Source organism: Micrasema longulum, unplaced genomic scaffold, assembly GCF_059751315.1.
Source record: "Micrasema longulum isolate JH-2025_06_02 unplaced genomic scaffold, ASM5975131v1 h1tg000747l, whole genome shotgun sequence".
Taxonomy (NCBI): domain Eukaryota; kingdom Metazoa; phylum Arthropoda; class Insecta; order Trichoptera; family Brachycentridae; genus Micrasema; species Micrasema longulum.
In genome coordinates, this window is record NW_028277941.1 from 481,476 (window position 1) to 500,039 (window position 18,564).

The following is an 18,564-nucleotide window of genomic DNA, read 5'->3' on the forward strand; positions in this document are numbered from 1 at the left end:
GGTTTTGTCATTCGTAACACTCAGCATTTTCAAAATATTGAAACAATCGTAATTTAATTTTGTTATATCGTAAGATCACAGCTAGAGTTTGCATCTGCAGTTTGGAGTCCAGTTTATTACTGCAACTCATATGATCTTGAACGAGTACAGAGAAAGTTTTTAAGATATATTTAATTAAAATGAGGTCTACCTGTGTCAGAAATAAATTATAAATCCCTGACGATTGCTTTAAATTTACCATTACTGTCAAGCGGGAGGACAATAAATGACCTCTTGTTTATTTATAAATTATTAAATAATAAAATAGATTGCCCCGAACTGTTTTCGGGGCAATCTATTTTATTTAAAACTTTCGTATTCCACATAGACCAACGAGACTTAATTTTTTGTTTTACAGTCATCATCATGGTACTAATTATTCATTGAATTCACCGATTATTTGCATGCAGCGACTTGCAAATCAATTCAGTGATGATTTAGATTTATTTTATATTACGCCGCTGATGATCAAGTCCTGTGTTTTGAAAAATAATTAACAATAAAAAATTCAAATAATGATTAGTTCTTCACTTTTATTTTAACTCTTTACTCTTGTGTGTATTTTTTTAAAATGTATTATTGTTTTATATTAATATTTATATTAAACCATGAAGTAAATTTTTAACTTTCCTTTTAAAGCACTTCCTTTTTTTTTCTTCCATTTTTTTAAAAACTGCTTTTTTCTTTTATTTACCATTCTTTTATAAATGTTAATATTTATATTTGTTACAGATGTAATATTTCTTTTTTATATATAAAAACTGTTTACCATTGTATACTTTTCTCGATGTTTTTGTTCTTTTTTTAATATTATTTTATATTTGTTGTATTTTTTTTTCACCGCCTTTATTGTAATTATGTAAAAGGTTCATGAATCCGTAAATAAATAAATGAATAAATTAATAAAAATATATGACAAGTAGTGAATAACGGAAACTTTTAAACAGTGCGCCTGTTACTTTAAAATCATCAAAAAGTAAATTAATCCATTAACATATTACAACAGAGATGAAGAACATTTAAGAGAAAGTAATATAGAAGTCTAGGCATTTACAATGCTTATGACCTGTCAATGGCTGGTTTAAGTGGCTTCATCTCTGTTGCAATATGTTAATATAAACAGCTCCTCAGGTAGTTGAATCCAGTCCTTGTCTACAAAAATTTGTACAAACTCAAAATATTGTTGATAATCCATTAAGATCGTTTGAAAATGTATTTATTTATGACGTGAATGTATCAAGATTTAACTATCTGGAAAACTACCTCCCACGATAAAGTACAACAGTGCTACTAAAAGTGAACTTATTGATAAATATGTAATATATTCAAAATATTGTTTCTAATATTCATACAAAATGATACGTCAATCCTTAAACCACTCTCATACACACGCTTGTCTAATAATAATGTAAAATAAATTATATTAAGCGGGAATTTTGTATACCCATTATAAAACGAAATAATACTCTTTATGTCCTCGGAAACTACACATGGGCCGGGCCATCTTCCAGGAATTTAGCAAACAACCTGTGTTTGCTACACGTTCGACACTGCGACAGTGACTACCTAAAATCTGCAAAAGCTACCCTTTGGATATTTTTGTCTGTTTTGTTATCCATAGTGTTGAAACCGTGCTTTATCTGTTAGTAATCTTACTTCAATAGGTAAATGTAATAAACTATCAAATATCTAAATTTAGTAAATGGGGTGTAGAATTCCAACTGCCCATGAGTTCAGTAGCTGCAAGACTTGTTGTAATCTAACTTCTGTTTTTGTAAATTATTTTTTTTATTTATTTTTTTAAAATATCACTAAAGCTTTAAATTTAATTGTCAAATAAATAAAATGTAAATAGGGACTAAATTTCTTATTGTCCGTACGCCCTGTAGCTGCAAGATGTGCTGGCATATTTATTTATTGTACAGTAACCTTGAAAAATGGCACTATACAAATTATTCGAATACATATTGATTGAGTACTTGATGGCTGATTTTTGGCTTGACTTTTTGCAATGAGTTCGATTCCCGAAATGTTTGACATAAAATACTTGTTTGAAAAGGTGTTTTTACACAAGAATATTTAAGTTATCAAGATACACTGCGGTACAAACGTAATGCTCTATGCACCATTGAGTTGCAAGACAGTTAACAGTCGAATAATTAACTGTTCTTTTTAACAGTACAAACATTTTCATACTATTATTACAGAATCTTTGCATCCGTTATATCTTTTATCTTTGCAAATTCGAATACATAACCGAATATCGCACGCAACTACACTGGTTCAGTATCAGGCATAGAAGACACATTTACATTCTTTACTTCTTCACAATATTTTTAATATCCCCACTTCACCTGTTTATCTGACATAGATCTCCAACATCTATCACAACATGGACCATATCTTCGTTCTAGTACCGAGAGAACCCTTTTAATACCCTTTCACCGCTCTAATTTTCTTGCCTCCTCTTTCACTCACAATATTCAGAAACCGCATAAGTCAAGATAATAATTATTAAGGGATCAAAAAAAACTATTTCCTGACTTTTTAAAAAGTTACTATTTCATCAAAAATTTAGACGGTCAACGGAATTTCATATAAAAAAAAAACAGATTGACTTGTGGTATTAAGTTGATGTATTTTGGATTTATAGAAAAAATATTTTTTTATTATGGCAGAACATCTAGAATTAAGAAAAGTAATTGAATTATTGTGACAACGGGAATCAAACTCGGAAACCGTGTATGCGAGGCGAGACCCTAAGTCATTTCCATTACACCGAGTGAACGTAGTTATTGTACTCATAATGTTAAAATAATATTAGTTTTTAAGGCATAGATGATTTTAGAAAAAACGGATAAAAAAAAAAAAAGAAAATAGATACATAAATAGAATTGCTCTTCAAAAAATTCAGAGTACTGAATATTATTCAACAGTATATATTGAGAACGGTAGTGGTTACACACATAAATAGAGACATTTACCCAAGCGTCAACCACAACCATAATACAAAATATTCTTAAAGGGATCTGATACTAAGTGAAGGGGTCAACACTGTTCTGGCATCGAGACAACACTATTACGTAGGCAAAAAGGTCAATAACCTTTTGCCAGAATCGTAGAAAGACGGGAGTGTTGTCAAGTTACGGAAGGTGTTGACCTCGCTCTTTCATGACATTGGTCGTAGGGAGTCAGAAAAGTTGATGCATGCCACGGATTGGAGAATCTTACTGGAGGTCAAAAATAAAATATAAAAAATAAGGAATAATTTTTTAAAAAATATTTATAGATGACAACAATGAAGTTTCGCATGAATAAATTGTCTATGTTTTTATGAATGTATGTATGTGTATGCGCATGGGTACGTGTGTGTGTGTGTGTGTGCATGTACATGTGTATATATGTGATATATATATATATGTGTATATATGTGTATGTCTGTATGTATATGAATCAAAATGTGTATCCGAATAAGTTTATATTTTGTTTTCTGTGCTCTATATTAATTTGTTAACTATTATAATATATTAAAATGTAATTGCCTAGCTTGGAACGGGGTATGTACCCTTGTTGGCTGGGTAAAGTGAACATGGAATTGTATTTTCATAAAGAGTGTGAATAAATAAATAAATAATTAGCAATGCGTGTATTGTGGATATACATGAATTCATATCGATACTATTTAATAGATAAATGGAATAAAGAGAAAGTAAAAGAGGAGGAATTAAGGAAGAAAAATATGTTTCTTTAAGCGTGATTTAAACAGAAATGCTTTATTTTACGTGATTTTATAAATAATCTTCCTAACGGACCATTTACTTTTTATATTCTATTATTTTCTCCTTTGGATTTATTCCGTATTAGATTTAATTTTTATAGGTTTAATTATGCTACCTTTTAAAAGTTGATCGTTACTTTTTTATCCAATTCGTATTATTTTGTATATGTAAATATTATAGCCTTTTGGAACCCAAATATACAAACGGTAGCAAATAAACAAACGATTTGATTATTTGGTATAGGTAAATACAATAGCCCTTTGGAACCCAAACGTACAAACGGTGGCAGATAAACTAGCACTTTGATTATTTGGTATAAATAAATATGATAGCCCTTTTGAACCTAAACGTACAAACGGTAGCAAATAAACGAGCGCTTTGATTATTTATTATAGGTAAATTTGATAGCCCTTTGGAACCTAACCGTACAAACGGTAGCAGATAAATAAGCGCTTTGATTATTTAAAACGAAAAATATAGCAAGATTTGGATCTTTTCTTGGCACGGCGATGTATCAGCCCACGCCCCATTTTGCCGGGATACAGGCTCAACTAGGCGCGATATATGGCTGAGATTATTTTAAACTTATGTTTTGCCTACTGAAAGCTCATGATTCCTTTTTATTTATCTTTCGTCTTATCCTCATAACCTGAGGAAACATCTAAATCATCCAACGTATTCTATATAAATATTCATTATGTATTATGTATGTACAAATATAATTATTCAAAAATTTTTGGTAGTTTTACTTATTTAATCTTTTATAAATATAATATATTTGACTGTTATTTTCACTAGGTTAAATACTATCAATAAATAGTCGAAATTCATAAAACGACTAGCTTATGATACTCAATTAAACCAAAATATTAGATTTTTCATAAAATACGTTTTAAACTTCAATATCATTAGAAAGACAACATCAACTTGCTCTAAACCGAACAAAGTAGCCTGAAACCAGTTGTAAAACTAATTAGTTTTGTTTTGTGTGATACTGTTTAACAAAGCAAGGAGAAAAAATAAAAACATACCTTGGGATTTCCAGTAATTAAAAAATAAATTCGCCGCGAATTTATTTTGTAAGTACGTGAAAAGGTCAATCTTAAATTTCGTGAATATTTAATGAACACCCGGGCTGAAAGTATTAACCGTGCACTGCTTAAAAGATCACGATGAATACGAAAAAATGGAGAAATTTGTTTTTTTTGACCTAGCATAATTATGGAGATATTTTTATTCATATTTAACTATGTATATCGAGAATTTTTTTTTTTCTTTTTCCATAGAAATGAATAAGGTTACCTACTTTTTTTATTTGCTCAGTTTCATTTTATTTGGAAATCAATGTTTAGTGTCAATTTTCAAAACTAATTTATTGAAATGAAGTGGATCAACTTGTTTTCTTACTTTCTTACAAGGTGGTTACTTTCCTGAGATACGCGGTGTTTCTGGGCCAGACCGCAAAATTTCAGATGAACATTCAAATCGTTTTTCCAAAAACTCGGACTTTTATGAGTTTTATGATAGTAAATTTAATTGAATATGTGCTTCTCTCGATATTTCTATGACTTTTGACTCAAATTTACATTCACGGTCATGAAAAATATTAACCTCGGTAAATCTATAGTTTCGTTGCTCGCATATTCTAAGTAATGTAGATTTTTTTAAATAGTTGGTTGACGCGTTGTGTGTACAAAACAGAAGATTTTGTCTTGTCGGTCTAGATGGCACACACAGTGGAAGTCTTTTAGGTAAATTAGGGAAATCAATTTTATTTTTCATTAATTTTTTAAAAAATAATTGGTCCTGCATTATTCTTCGATTTAAATGAGTTTATTATACGGTACTGCATATTTTAAGCATAGTTAGAAAAAAAAAATTAGGATTTTTTTAAAGTTCACCATACGGAATGTTCATCTAAAGTTTAGCCCTGAAATACCATGTGTAAGCAATGATTCCTGTGTTTTTTTTTAATGATATTAAATAATTTAAAAATATATAAGTAGTTAGCATTATTAGTTAAAGATTGTTTTCAGCAGTGCATTGTACTGTTTCCAGCAATTTTAATACTCAAGGAATCATTATAAACTCAAAATATTAGTAGTTAGCACTATTAACTTAGGATCATTATCAGCAGTGCGTTGTACTGTTTTCAGACATTTAATACTCAAAGAATCATGATAAACACGAAAAAAGACTCTTGTCATTTGCCGTATCTTACCTCAAAACTTTCAATTAAAAAATATTTTTCAAAGAGAACTTATAAATAGTGGTAAAATCGAATTTATTTTATACTGCGGTGTCAACAAAGTGGTCATTATTGTTGATAAAAATATATTTTACAATCGTCGCTATTCTTAGGTCGTCTTCTAAATATACAATATGAAAACCACATCTGTATATTTTCTGTGATTTTATTATATAATTGAATCAATAAAGTGAAAAAAAAAATCAAATGAAAATGTTTTGAATTGTTAATGTTAACAATGATTTGAGTTTGTTCATTTTTTTGTAGACATGAACTGGATTTAACTCCCAGGAGAGTTATCAAAATGAATCTCACCGACATCAATAAGAATTTTCTTTAACTTTACGAAAATTAGCAGATGGAAAAATTAAAGGTATATGAATGTTCAAACAAGGCAAAATGGTGAATATTATGCAGTGTGTAAAGTGGCCATTTGAAGCATCCGATGGCAGGTCATAAACCGTGTAAATGCCTAGACTTCTATATTACTTTCTCTCAAATGTTCTTCTTCTATGTTGTAATAGATGAATCATTAATTTATGTCACTCCTGCATCTTTTATCAAACGAAGAGCATACACAATATGTGGGTGGCGAATTGATTTAAAACCAGTTATTTTTAGGCGGCCGCGGCGAGTCACTGCAATATAAGGCATACCTCATAACTCAGAACAGAACAGTGTCTTGATTCTGTATTATGTGGGAGTTAACTGAAAAGTAAAATCCATCTACAGTTTCAAAATATATGGAGCGGACATGTCCAGGTTCAGAGCCAAATGAAGAATATAACATTTTCGTTCGGGCGGCGACGAGGCGCGACGAGGCGCAACGCGACGCCGCTACGACCCTGCATCGGGAGAAATCCATGGTTTGTCTATGACAATGTGCACTATGGGCACCTGCATGTCCTACATTCAACCTAGAACTACTTATAAACGTAGTTATGCATAAAGCAGCCCGTCCACTATTTTGAAAAAATGAGATATTGATATTATCGGTTGCAGTAAGGTCAATTATATGTCCTGCTAAAAACAGCCAGACCGCTTTCATACAAAAAAAAAAAATAATCACCTTCTAAAAATGGTGTCCATCACAATAACGGTATTTCTCAATTTGCAGAAAACACCCACAGCGCTAGAAAATCTTAACGAATTTAAAAATCATTAAAACTTGTCAAATACATAATTGAATTCTTGTATGTAATGAAAAAAAAAACTAATATATTCCTTGTTTATCATTTGTTAAGGTCAAAAACATTCCAACTGTTGTTGAGATTTGTTTTTTCACTCTTTTTTTTTACAAAGGTACTATTATCTCAGTTTCACTTTTCTATGGCTGGCTGCTTTCTGCCTAACTACGTTCTTGTGTACGTTTGCCTTTGTAGTGCAGCGGTCAGTTTATTAATCAAATGCATGAAATATCAGATTTGTTAAAAACAGCTAGATCAGCTTTAGTACATACATTTATATCATTCTATTACGTAGGTGAGTAGGTAATTTGTAGGTACGCGGTTACGCCCCCTGAGATGAATTCTGAATACATATACTTATTGTAGGTAAAACATAGAATTATAATAATAATATTTAATAGCCAAAATTTGTTTTTTTGATTTAGATACTATAATTTTTAAAAAATAATTACCCTGTTTTCTAATTTGAATGAATGTTTCTGTAAGTAAGGATATTATGTTAATTTTTATAGTTATATGGACTAAATATAGTTCTTTACTGTAAACATTACCAAAATACGCCTTTGTTTTGACAGAATAGGAATTGTGGTAAGGTGGCGGTAACACCGAACTCTGCTCTCGCGCAACAAATCCTGCTCCAACCATTTAAGTCAGTGCTCGCGTATGTATACATCGAAATAGGAAATTATGAAAAGGCTTGTGCTTGATGATATTTATAATATAGACGACAGTTTGTTGCCAACTTATGGAGACGTACTTAAGTTTTAAGAGTAGACAACACATGGCTTGATAAAGCACAAAAATTAATCATTATCAAAAATAGCAATAGTACAATACCAAACAAAATAAACGACATGAAAATAGCATGTACTGGAGTACACAGTTGGAACTGTGTAATATGTTTATTTTGCAAAGAAATTGAAATATATCAATTGATATCTGCAAGAACCTGTATCATTGCATCCTAAGATAACGAAGAAAAATCTGGAAGAATTCTGTCGCGGCAACAAAGTGTTCATTGGTATTTCGTCGTATAAAAGTAAATGTATTGAGTTTTTCTACTGACATTTCTTGGTGGAACTGCATTTTAATTATAATGGTAAAAAATTAATAAAATAATCATAATAATAATAATTAATATAATAATTATTAATAATATAAAAATAATAATATTATACTCATTTATTTGTAGGGTTACTAATAAATTTGAAAGTATCGCACCAATCAAGTCACTTTATTGCTCCCTGGTTAGAAGTCGTTTAGAATATATTTCTCCAGTCTGGTCGCCTCATTATCGTGTACATTCTGATTCACTCGAGCGCGTCCAGAAGAAATTTCTTAAAAATATTAATTTTAAACTTCATATTCCAGCTGCTTTATTTAATTACAATCAATTGTTGTCTTCAGCAAATCTTTTAAGACTTTCTGATAGAAGAATCCTAACTGACCTAATATTACTTTTTAAGGTGATCAACTCATTAATTGACTGTCCAGATTTGCTGGAGTTGGTGTGTTTTCGTGTACCCGGTCAACATACCCGCCACAGATCTCCTTTTTGTTCTGCAAGTTCTAGAACCAACTATCACATGCACTCGCCTATCCCTAGGCTCCATAGATATGGCAATCAGTATGAGGACAAGGCTGATATATTTGGTTCTGGACTTGATAGTTATAAAACGAGTCTAATTTCTTTTTTTTTCTCGCAATATTATTTTTAAACTTTTCTTTATATTTATAAATGTTTTTCCTTTTTTTGTTTTTTCATATTTATGTATTTATTTCGTTAATGTTTTTGGTTGCTTATGTGTATTTACCTACTTGTTACTATTGTTATAGTTATGCAATTTTATAATTTTTTGTTATGTTTTTATATATGTATTTTTTTTCATATTTATATTCAATATATGTTTAAGGCAATTTATGCCGTTTATGTAAAATAAATAAATAAATAAAAGTGGAATAAAACTATAAAATATGTTTATTATTATAATTAAAAGTTAATGCATAATTAAACGAATGATCCTATTTCTGAGACCACAAACTACCCGTCAGAGTAGAACATTTTATTTGTCAACAAACGTAAAAAAATACGATAGAAACACGGGTGTAACCATAACTACAAAATCGTAAGCTTCCAGAAAACAACCCTACTGTATTTTTTAAAACACTTTTAAAAAATAGAATAACCCACTGAACCTCTATTTTGGAGGCTTGTCAGTAAGTAGGAATGAAATAATATGGATAGAAGTTATGAACAATATGTTTCCACAACACCAAGACCGGTTGTAAAAAAATCATGGATTTTTTTCTTGCAACTAGCGAGAATCGAATCGATAATAAAATATCGATATGGAATTCTTCAGCATCTATTATGTCTGATTCAATTACATCTAACATCACAAATACCTCAAAAACTGCAAGACTAACGTGTAACAAAGGGTCTGCTACTAACCTACATTTTTCCACATAATATATGAAAAATCCGATTTGTTTGGAATGTTGAAAAGATCAGCAGCAGCTATTGCTTCAGCAATTCTGCATAATATCAAATCTGACATTCTTATTTCATTACAGAATCTAATCATCAATCTCGACTGAAGATTTAGATAGCAAAGACATAGGCAACTTATATTGTTCTTGTATGCTTCAATCTGGTTTGCAATAAAGAGTCGTCCCGCCTATAAAAAGTTTCCTCTAGAATATGCCTCCGTGGTCTGGTCTCCATTCTATGTCAATCACATAAATCACATTGAATCAGTCCAACATTGAACAACATTGAACAGTTGAAAAGTGGCGTGGATGCTTGGACTAGAGAGAGGTAATTATTCTTATGCTGATATAGAGTCAATGTTAAATATTTCTAGTCTACAAAAACGTAGAACTAATATTGATTCCATATATGTGTTCGGCATACTAAATGGTATAATCGATGTTCCATCATTACTGGGAGAAGTAAAATTAAATATTCCGACTTATAGGATAGAAGCAATGAAGCATTATTTATTGATCAGCATAGAACAAACTATGGCCTTTTGGCGAGACAAGATCTGGACTTTTTTGGTTTAAGTTTACAACGATTTAAACGAGCACTTAATAAATAATCCAGATTTTGTCTCGATGTCCCCCACAGTTCCCGGAGAAATGATTTTTTTTGCATAATTATTTATAAAAATATTAGTTTACGTATGTAACTGTAATATATATTTTTTTCATTTGAATACATTGAGACTTACCTTTAACTACTACTTAAATTTAAAAAAATAGATATTTTAATCAATACTGTGCAAAGAAATATATAATGGTTTTTTTTTTTTAATTTTCAAAATTTTTAAGTGAATCCGGAGACAGAAGATGTTGTCTCACAAAATAAAATAAAACTTTTTATACGGTGAAAAGACGTCATTTAGTTACTTTTTTTCACTATTACAATTCGAAAAAACAAAAACAAAACATTTCCGTGCCATAATAATATACATATATTTTATATTGTCAATCTAGTAAATATTTTTACAGCGAGTACATCAGTAAGCAGTCGTCCTGGCCGCGAAATATAAATATAGCGCGGTGCTTTCGCTGCAGTGATCGCCAATGCACCGGAAGAAGAAGAAGATATTATTTATGTATAAAAAACAACCTCTGTTTATCAAAATTTTCCGGAACCATTCAGCCCTTGACTCCTGCCATCCCCTTTCCCACAAATTTATATACATTGTAATATCCTCTCGCTTAGCAAAAACTATTAATATAATAAACACGTCCTAAAATTATTATTTGTCAACGAAATTGATATTTATTTACGCAATATGTTAGCTTGAAAGATGCCATATTATTTTAGAAAAAACACGACACTGTGAAAGTTAAACATTTAGTGCCATTTTGCATGCGTTTAATTGTAAAATAAATGCTTTTTTGTGAGACTGGGCTTCCTTCAAGGCTACGCTTGTTTACCATAAGTAAATGCATAAAATGGAAAATATTCTTCATTTTGTTTTGTATAAATCAATACACATAATGGTTTCTTGTATAATTTAATACGTGTAAAACAAAATCGAACCCTCGCTCAGCGACAACTTTCTTCCCACTTTCTATCACAATCATTTATGACTAAAAAAAATTTAGTAAGATAAGAACCAAAATAAAAATCATAGATATATTCATTAGCTTGTAAGTTTTATGTTAATGGTATAATTTATATATTTTATAAAAATGAACAGGTGGGTTTATAGACATAATATACGTATGTCTAGGAGCATAGTAGCGTCTAATAGGAGCGTTGCATACCCTCGATAATTCCATAGTAGGTTGGGGTCAATACAACTTGTACCGAATAGGAAGTGTGGTACATATTATTTGAATCACTACAAGTTACCTGAGTATTTTTATACAAATGAACCAGTTATCAGTTTCAACTCAGGTGACTTATTCTGTAATGTTAACTGGAGTTTTGATTACAAAACCACAGATTTCTTACATAATTCTGTCTATCAATGCAAATAGGTACCTAAAAAAGGATCGGAACAAAACATTTTATAATTTTAATAATATGCACATAGGTACATTACATTTAATAAATTGTATGGAAATTGGTATTTTATTATAGTTATTAGAACCTTTATTTAATAACAAGCATACAATAAAACGAAAAGCTCACATTTCATGCATTTTTGTATTTCTAGCATGCGTTGCTTAAACTACGTGAGAGAAAAACAAAAAGTAATGATGAATAGGATTATTTTTTTGTTAAAATTACAATTGATATGTGACAGTGTATAGTTGTATACTAAGAGTGATTAAATTTATACAGAAAATTGTTTGCTTTCTAATTTAAATGAATTGTTGTAGGTGTTTATATAATACACGAGTACATTAGTATTACTTATCAATTTTGAGTGCGTTTTGCTCAAAACTTGTCATTACGTGAGACATTATAATATTTTCATACATTGCAAATTTATCGGAAGATTAGTGCATCAAACGTGGTAAAAAGTGGGGTTTTTATTACATTTTTGAGTGAAAGCAGCTATGCTTAATACTATAATAGGTACATATAAAATGTGAAAAACGGGAGCACAAACACGACAGTATTACGACGTGAAGGTAGACAAGACGAGAACACATTATGGAAAAAGGCAGAAATAAAAATACGAACCTCCAAATTACTCCAATTTTGGGCTGATATTTTTGCAGCTTCAACACTTCCCTTAGCTCCCATTGTGACAAGGAAATATTTAATTTATCTTCTTGGTAGATAATAATCTGCGTTTTTCTGATGAATGATACTTCCAATAATTGCGTAAGCTTAAAGCGAATCAAAATAAATTAAATATACTAATCACTACTCGAATACTAACACTGAACGCATTAGCTGTTTTCAATTATATCTCGAAAGTATTCTCTCATAACGTTGTCTACTATGGCGTTTAATAATTATGTTCATAAAAGCTGTGTAAATATTACTAGAAGATAAAAAAAGTTTGAATAACTCAAGGATTTGTACTTCAAGACATTATTTAAATTAAAATAAACACGGCTTTTTAAACGTGTCAGTACGTGTATTTTAAAAACGAATGATGTGTAGATATGTATCTAAATCTAGTTAAATGAATATGGTTTTTACATGATCGTTTAAACAAAAGTAACATTTTCAACTGGAATGCACTTAATTATTTAAAAAAAATATATTGTCGCGTTGTTGATAGCAAATAAATTCATTTCAAAATTAAACTCGATAATTTTTATTAATCTTCTATTGCAACTATTAATTTTTCAATAAAACTCAATGACCGTCTTCACCGATTTCTATTCTGGGATATTTGCTAAAATCTAAAAATAATACGCCTATTTGATGACACTCAGTGTCCAAAATATTAACTGTCGTATGAAAGGGGAAGATTTCAAATACAAGCGCAATGGTTAAAAAACATGTAAGTAATTATTTCGGCCTTTACGCTTTTTGCTAAGAGATTAAAATAATAATCATCTGTCCGTAAGTAACGCCCAGACCGGTGGGCGTTAGCGGCCCGGAGACCAGCGGATCCGCGGCCCACCAGCTCGAGACGGTGGCCCTGCCTCCCGAATACCGCCAACTTTCCTCTGAGCTCTGGTCGCGGAACGCTCGGGTTTTCAATTCTGATAAAACCCATTATATTTTCATTTTTGTAATTATGTGCAAACTAAACGTTTTTGAATAGTTTACATACCCGACGAAGGTAAGCGACAGGGTCTTTTTCGATGCATAATTTTCTTATTTTTTAAATATTTTCTATTACACGTGCAATCTATCCGACTGCAAATCGTTTATGGATTTTGTAAACAATATTCGAATTACGAATTTCTAGAGCTAAATAATTCTAAGAAAATATTCGTGTTGACACGAAGCGGTTAATAAATAATGCGCGACATAAGACTTTAATCTCACTTCGGGGAACGAAATCGGAGCTTCGAGATAACTGCAAGTTTAGTGTCAGAACGCACAACCAGTTTTTACCACTCACATTTTAATTAACAGCGTCACATGTGAACGTAAATGATTAACTGGAAAAATAAGAAAACCCCCAGAGAAGCGAACACCAGGGTAGGTGGGTTTGTAATCACTAGTCGGTAGATTCGGTAACGTCGCACCCCTGCAGAGGAAGGCTTCCTCCGTCCCTCTCTGCCGCCGACACGAGGGATTGCACTATACTGCCACCTAGCGAAGCCTTCGGAAGCTCGCCACATGTCAAAAGTATGACCGGCGGTGATTGAAAAGCCTGCGATTATTTCGATGGCATTCTAACCAACTACCATAAAAAATACCACGTATATGCACGACGATTTTAAATATTTAAAAAATGTTGAATCTACATACAGCAAAAGACATCTCTATTTTCCGAGCTATGAATGGAATATAATGTACATAATATTATGTTAGGGGATACTAGATACCGAAGATATCTCAGTGCGCATGTGCGTCTGTAAGGATTCGATTTTGGTCCAGCGTGTTGGAATCTGTGTTCCGCGACACTCTAGATAACTTTCACAGTTTACAAAAAGCGGTAATTTTTAAAGCGGATTTGGTTATCCACTCAAACGTCAATGCAATAAGTTATCAAATTAATATTATACAATATTTTATTTCTGTCCATCCTTGTGAATAATTATTTATACTCAGTACTCTTTAAATAAAGTATATCGTGAGGATTAGCGGTTTAATGTATTTTTTTGGTTCGAATAAATTATTCATAAAAAATATAAAAAAATTCAACTTAATATTTTCCACTGGTAAAAGAGAAAAAAAAATTGTGGGGAGTTTCCCCTTCTTATCAATTTGATAATGTTACCAGGGGTTCGCCCGTGGGAAATTTATTCCGTTCTTACAACTTAAATACCTGTGCGAAGATTGAAGATATTAGTCATTTTAACATCATCAATGAATTGCATGTAAAATAAACAACGAATTGAATTATAATATTATAGTTACAAACATCAGCAGTTGTTAATACAACGACATGTTGAAACTTCTTTTATAAATCCCCCTACCCCCATGCGTTCTTAAATTTTACAGCTTTTAAACTTCTTAAAAACCATACCAGTTTGGAGCGTTGAAACCGGTTGTTGGTCTTTAAAACTGGGAGTCTTTCATTCATTGAAATTTTTATTTTTAAAAATACAATGAACTTACCTTAAAAAAATGCACTGGTTAATTTAAATGTGTTTTTACTCAAATTTAAGTTTCTACTCAACTTTTTGACAATATTTCATTAATAAAAAGCCTATGCGTCCTAAAACTTTAAACAAATATTGACAATTTGTGATCGGCTTCAGTCAGTCGTAATAAATGAGATTGAACATAAGTAGCAAATAGTTCGATAGTCAGATGGTAGAAAGAACTATCTGTTATTTTAAAAACTGATCAGGAGAGCTGAAAAATACTTAATTTTAAGACTATTCCAAATACTAAAAAAAAACGTTTTTTTTCAATAATTAATTACCATTTTAAATTACGCTTTTGTTAATTTTATTTTTCGTGTTTTTACTGAAATATTTACGTTAACTCAGGACAACTAAAAAACCGAATAAATTACAGATGGTCCTTTCTGCCATCTGACTACCGAGTAGTAGGGCAAACTTCGAACCTAAAGTATGTCACGATGTCCGAGACACTACCACGGTACCACAACGCCCACTACCTGTCTTTTTTAACAACATCAATAAACCACACACACTCAAACACATAGCTCAATGTTTTACAAATTACTTTTTACGCCCAAGAAACCGTTTTTAGAAACAGAATTAAATTTTCACCAAAATTCCTCATTGTTCTGAAAACAACAGTTTTCGGCTTAAAGTTTCCTGTTACATTATGTCATAAATTATATTTTCCTACAGCTTTTAGCTCTTGCTAGTTTCGAATTCAACTAGTAAAAATAACTCATACCTATTTCTCATTAACTTTTCATCTGATTTTTAGGGAAAGGTATTTTAATAATTTAAAAAAAAAAAAAAAATATAAATCTTACAAGCAATTCTATTAGTGGCGGAGATTTGGAATATAGACATCAAGGCATTTACATACATGGTTCACAACTTGTCGTTGGTTAGTTTCAGTGATCACTTTTCTATGCAACATTCAATATTCTTCGTGTTTTGACAGAGACCATTAGTCGCAGGTCGTATTCCATCAGAAATCTTTGATTGTTGTTGAGGTTATCTGTCCATCTCACTAAATAGGTAATAAAACTAGAAGTGCCAATAATGCACATTATAATGAAAACCAGTGTTGCAAACGCTAATATGTCCAAAAAATTCCACCACAATGTCCATGTGGACCTACTAGCTGCTGAATTAAAACAGAGATTTTTACAGTGAAAACACTGCTTGGCATTATTGACTCTTTATTATATAAATAACATTAATCTAAACAATCGTAGTGTATTTAAATTTACAAAGGTATAATTATGGCATAATCTAGGCGGACATGGGAAGTGTATCATCGTTATTCAGGAGTGACAACACCGCTTGCTTCTTGAATGCTTGCCTTTGCTGTTGGAACACATCGACAGTACCGTAAAATGAGATTTTGTTCATTGTTCTGAGGATCCTTGGCAGAGGGGAAAAGAATCCGATGTTGGTTTTATATTTTCCCACAGCAAAGACAGCATTGGTACGCAAGTTACGGTGAGGTACTGTAAGGTTAATCTGAGCAAGAATATCATGGGCATAAAGTTCGATATTGATTTGTGCAAGAATATCAAACCAGCCAAAATCCTTCTGAATTCAAAACTGACGATATGAAAGTACTCTAGACGATCATAATAGTTAATTATGAAAGTATTTGATCCAATTCTAAATTTTAACGATTTTGAAAATTTACGTTGCACCGATTCAATCCGTGTTTTATGAATGTTATAATTAGGAGACCGTATTATAAAATTTAACTCAAACAGGCTACTAACAAATGATTTATACAATGTTATTGCATATATTTTGTACAACAAATGTCAAAAAATAATTTGGGTGGACATACTGGTGTTTGGTATTTATCAACTTAATTTACAAACGACGCTTTGAATCAAGAACGTAAATAACCAATTAGAATAGTGAGTCTTCTATCTCGTTTCCACTCACGCTCATTGTATCGCTAAATTCTTTTGATAGTGCTGTTCCGAAACAATCAGTATTTTACGTTTTAAAATAACAATAACTGACCATTTAATTAGTAGGCAAAATATCTATAGTTGATATAGTTTATAAATGTTTTGTGATTAGTAGTATTATAAGTATATTATTAGTATATTATAATATAAACGAAGAAAAAAAAATATCTCTCAAAATATACATTTATTAAAAATTAAAAATAATGTAACAAGCATTCTAAAAGCAACGCACTCTTTTAATTTGTAAAATTTCTTAATTTGAGACGGTTTTTAGTCCCGTGGATAGTATCACAGCCTCCAGATCAGAAAGTCCTAGATTCAAATCTCGTTCTACTACAACTTGTTTCTCGTTTTCTAACACGGTTTATTACGACTAAAAAGAAAAGTTACAAAACGAAATATTTGGGGTATATCAACGAAAAAGTTTAAGTTTGTCCAAATTTATGCAGACAAAAGACTGGATTTCACCCTTTGGGGTCTGGTGTCCCTTTGGGGAGTCATAAAGACAAACAAATTACTACAAAGATGGAGAATACTTTAGACATTTTAAAAAACATTTTTGAGAAAGTTTGAACAAACGCAAAATGTTGTAATAAAACTAACTGGTCCAAGAGAAAGTTCAAAATTGGAATATAGTTTTCAGGCGTTGCTTAGTGAGTGAAATAATTGAATTAGATGAATCTCTTCACAAAAATATGGAATTCAGCTCTTTAACTTCACTAAAATCAACAAATGGAAAAATTGAAGAAATTTGGATGTTCAAAGATAGACAAAATGGTGATTATTACAATGTGTAAAGTGACCACTTTAACCAGTTAACGACAGGTCATAATCCCTGTAAATGCCTAGACTTCCATATTCCCTTCACTGAAATTTCCTGCATTCCTGTTGTATTTTTTTAATTGTAACTAAATATATATAAACAGTTTAAAAATTATACACGTATTTTTATATATAAAAAAGTAAAAAGAAACTGCAACAGAAAAGCAATAAAGGTACTGAAATACATTGGATGCAATTTAAAATAAGGGTTTGCCTAAATATATTATTATGTGCTTTCTAATGAACAAAAAATGTTTAATCACTTTGAGTTTAATTTTGATCATTATTTAAATTTATATTCGTAAGAATAAAAATCAAAGCTTTAATACATCAATAATATATAAGTAAACACTTATAAATTACGCTGTGATTGGTGTACCAATACAGTGCCCTATGCACCATGAGGTGCGGAAAGGGAATGATGATAATGATTCTGTAAAACGTAAATTTATAATAAAAATTAGAAATACCAAGCAAAATCTGACCTAGGCTAACATATTTCCTAGTAAACTGATCATCCTACTTAAGACGCCGTGGCGCAGTTGGTTAGACAGCTAATTGTGAAACTGATGTCGCGGATTTGATTCCCGCCAATTGTAAATCTAGGAAAAAAAAAATTCAGTTATTCTGGGAGTGTCACAAAAAAATTGCGGTCACCTATCAATAATGCTTTCTAGCGGTCGTTTGTAAAAACTCAAAAGGCAGCTTTCATGTTTTCATTTTAAATATTAAAATGTTTTAAATCTGCCACTTTGATAAAACCGACATTGCAGTTTTTGTCAACAAGTGAAGATGAAAATCGGTGTATTTTTTCATTACCGCTTTATTGAGCTCAATAGAATGGGTATTCAAGA